Genomic DNA, 4,410 nt, shown 5'->3' on the forward strand with positions numbered 1-4,410 from the left:
TAACAAAAATATTTGAGCTTTTCCCTGGGACTCAATTTTATTTTCTTTTGGCACACTGACATCAGCTCTACAAAAAGCATCAACTGCAATGTATACAATGTGCTTAACTGTGGATTAGAGACCAAGTTTCCCCAAAAGGGCTGTTGGAAACAAAATATGAGTCTCCACCATGATTAGGTAGTCAGCCTATTTGCCTGGAAAGGTTAAAAATCTTACATAAGGAGATGATAATGAATATGTATCTTTAAATTATATTTTCAACTGAATTTATCATGCTAAATGATTGAAGACTTATTTTCAAAGGCAAAAACATCACCAATAAACTTAAACATTGATAGTACATTAACATTTCCTAAAATGTGTCTCAAATAGGAGACCTAAACGTTTTTGCATTTCTCTCAGAATCTTTTTTTTTGTATTATGCAGATATGCCACATTCAATAGCTTGATTATTTAGAATATATGTGGTGATATCAAGAAATACTATAAGTTTATCAAAGTTTTTATTAAAGAAGAAATTGCTGCAACACTGTAATTACTACCCTCGTGTAGATGGTTAGGAATTCTTTCTATATGTACTATTGCAGATATATCTTTCATTCTTTTTACAATGTTTTAAGAATAAAACTCTAGAAGAATGAGATACAGCTGTGTATAAAGAGCTATATGCCTCAAAGGAAATGGCATTTAGATTTTTTTTTATAAAATTAAAGACAATTGATATGTCCTATCATTCAGAAGAAAACATACTATTTTAGGTTAATATATTTTTCTTTGGTTTCATAGGCATGGCTTGGTGAAAGAAGTCTTCACAGTAACAATCCTATACAAAATGGCCGTTTATTCTTCTGAGTCCTCTGAAGTAAGCCAAAAGAAATTACAGTGCCTTGATGAGTTTAATTCAACTTACATTTAAAGAAGAAAACATGCATTTAGTCTCAGACATCTATTTAAGGAAATGCATTTCATTTTGATGATTATGTAGAGTGAATTTTCTTATGCTTCTAACATGTGCATTATCTTAATTGGGACTATTTCTGAGATGTCTATGCAATTAACATATTTCTTAAATGATATGTAGAAATAACAGAGAGCTAAGTTTTCGAGATTTGTTTGTTCATATTAAATTTGAATCACCACAGATTTACAAGGACAAAGGGGGTGAAGGGCATCTTGTCACAGTGAGATAGGACCTGAGTTTGACAGCAGTGTGTATCACATACTTAAGAGAGCATGACCCTAGAATATCCTTGTATTCTTGATTGGGCTAGGGAACAGGTGTGTTCTTTCTTATTTAAATCTTATCATTTTGCATTATGCTTATCACTAATTTATATTCAACAATATTTTTGAAATAATAAAATTGTGTAAAGTAGGCAAAGGATTTCAGAAAATAAAAATAAATGGTGAGAATTTTATGCAGTTCTATTACAATGAAGTATTATGAGAGTTGTATGGTTTCAAACAAGTCCAGGATTTTATTAATAATTTCATTTTGATATTTATGTTTTTACTGCCTAATAACATGAAAGAGATAACACAGTCTCTATATGGCTGGCTTCCATTCCTACTCATTTCTTTAGTTTCTATCTGCTGGTATAATTTATTTGAAACTTTTGCCTTAAATAAATGTACATTAAATATTTTAATAAAGTAGAATTTAAAATTCAGGGAATGTTGGAGAATAACAACTTGGAAATACATGTCAGCTGTGATAAAAATCAGAAGTTTTATTATGATGAGAATAACTACAAATATAATTGCATATTTGATAAAGTTGTTTAGGTATGAATTTTTGACTTTCTGTTTAGGGATCTCATATTTAACTTGTTCTCAAATCTACCATGATAAATCTAAATTTTAATATTGATACTTCTCTCTTGCCAAAGGTTCTGGTTTGGATTAAACATACATTAGGATAGTGTTATTCTTAATTACTTTGCTCATATTGACTTCCCAAGCCATTGCTTAATCTACCAGAGCTACATTGTAATTATAGTTACTTAGGAATGGTAATTGTAATTTTTAAAATCATATAAGTGAACATAATATCATAAAAAACAGTCAGTCCTCAATACATTTATCTGAAACTAATAATGTACTATATGTTGGCTAATTGAATTTAAATTAAAAAATATATAGTGAATTGAACCACTCATCAGGAATTTTAACTATATGTAGAAAATGCTTCTGGATGTTGGAGGAGGATTCTGGACATAAATGGATTTTTTTTCTGGGGAAAGAAGATGCATGATGTCTTTTAGTGGTTTCTATTCTCTGGATTCATTTTAGCACATTTTCCTCACCATTCAGGTGAAATATTTTTGTATTTATAAAACATGACAGGTTGAATAGCTTTAAATTAACTTCTTGAAGTTTATGGAAAAGTTTTTATAGCATTTAATGTTTTTAATACTTAGCATAGTATTTTCTTTTGGAATCAGAGGAGGCAAAGAACCTGATTAGATAACCTTGTACATGCTTTAAAAAGTCCTAAGAATTCTATATTTATTGAAATGTTTGTATTTATAATATGTTATGGCTGCTATAGACTAAAGTAGAGTGATTTAACATTATGGAGATGTTTTTACAACATTCAATGGTTCAAATCCTTACAGCAGTATTATCTTTGGAATCAGAGATGGGAGGACCCCTGAATAAAGAACATTGTGTATGTTTAACACAAAGCCTCTGAATTCTGTACTTATCCAAGAGATAAAAAAAGGGTGAAACATATACATTTTTTTAAACTACACATAAATTACTGTTAATACTGTCATAAGTTCATTGGGGGATTTATTAGGATTAATAGCCTGACGACTAAAAAAAAAAAAAAAAGAGAGAGAGAGAGAGAGAACTCAGGGAAATTAATTGAGAAACCGTAGTTTCTCTAAAAGGTGTCTTGTGTGTAAAGATTTTGACTGAGCTCTGATCATACAGAACTTACTCTCTGGAAGCTACTGTAATAAGATAATTTTGTTTTCCCTCATTTAAAGAAGAAAATAAAGGAGGGTAAGCTCTGGATAATTCACGTGGCTGGGGAAATGGTATGGAGGCATATAATAATAACCATTTTCTTCTCTCTTAAAGGAAAGCCAGTGTCTTTCATGGAATCTAGGGATATGATCTGCTCTGATGTTTTAATTTAAACTATGAAGACAGAAAATCAAAGTGAAGAAACAGACTTTATACTTTCTGGTATTTTCCAATATGGCCAAATGAACTCTTTCCTCTTTGCTGCCATTGTAATCCTCTTTTCAGTGGCTCTGATGGGAAATATCATACTGATCCTTGTCATTCAGTTGGACACGAGACTGCACACTCCAATGTACTTTCTACTCAGTCAGCTCTCCTTTATTGACATGATGTACATCTCCACCACAGTGCCCAAGATGACCACTAACTTCCTGACAAAGAGTAAGAACATTACATTTACAAGCTGTGCGATTCAAGCATTTGTATTCTTGGCCCTTGCTGGGACTGAAGCCCTTCTTCTTGGTTTTATGTCCTATGATCGATATGTAGCCATCTGTCACCCTTTGCACTATGCTGTACTCATGAGCAAGAAGATCTGTTGGTTCATGGTCACATGTACATGGGCCAGTAGTTCTAGCAATGCTTTAATACATACACTGTATGTATTTCAACTTCCATTTTGTAGGTCTCGGATTGTTAACCACTTTTTCTGTGAAGTTCCATCTCTACTACCACTGGTGTGTCAGGATACTTCCCAGTATGAGCATACAATCCTCCTCAGTGGTCTTATTATTCTGCTGCTGCCATTCATGGCCATTCTAGCTTCCTATGCCCGTGTGCTTACTGTGGTGTTCCAGATGAGCTCAGGTAAAGGACAGAAAAAAGCTGTCTCCACTTGTTCCTCTCACCTGATTGTGGCAAGCCTATTTTATGTGACTGGTCTCTCCACCTATACTAGGCCACACTACTTGCACTCTCCAGAACAGGATAAGGCAGTGGCAGTGTTTTACACCATCATCACACCTCTTCTCAATCCATTTATCTACAGCCTGAGGAATAAAGAGGTTACTGGTGCCATGAAAAGACTGTTGGTATAATAGATAGGAAATGCCACTTTGGGAACCCTTATTGATTGATATTGAACAGCATGGATCACTTTGCCTAGAATACTGTTTTGGACTATGCAAACTCTAAGGAATATCTATGGAATAAATGGATAAATATCTTGATTCCTGCTAGCTCTAGCATGGCTTAATCATAGTTATTGAACCTACATGGTTTTCCAAACTGCAATCTGGAAAAAAAATTGTTGTTATTGTCAATTATTTGGCTTCTAGAAATACTTTTCAACTCTCAGCTCAATGTTTGCATGTCAAAACATATATTTTGTAATGTTCTCCTTAAGATCTGAATGTAATGAGGAGGGCATATGTT

The 4,410-nt window shown here is 33.0% G+C and overlaps 1 pseudogene; it reads left to right on the top strand.

Annotated features, from left to right (window-relative positions):
- The first annotated feature begins 3,107 nt into the window (after nt 1-3,107).
- LOC103680593 lies at nt 3,108-4,073 on the top strand (annotated as a pseudogene).
- Nucleotides 4,074-4,410: the final 337 nt, after the last annotated feature.

The sequence above is a fragment of the Ursus maritimus genome, unplaced genomic scaffold (assembly GCF_017311325.1).
Source record: "Ursus maritimus isolate PB19 unplaced genomic scaffold, ASM1731132v1 scaffold_5, whole genome shotgun sequence".
Classification (NCBI taxonomy): Eukaryota; Metazoa; Chordata; class Mammalia; order Carnivora; family Ursidae; genus Ursus; species Ursus maritimus.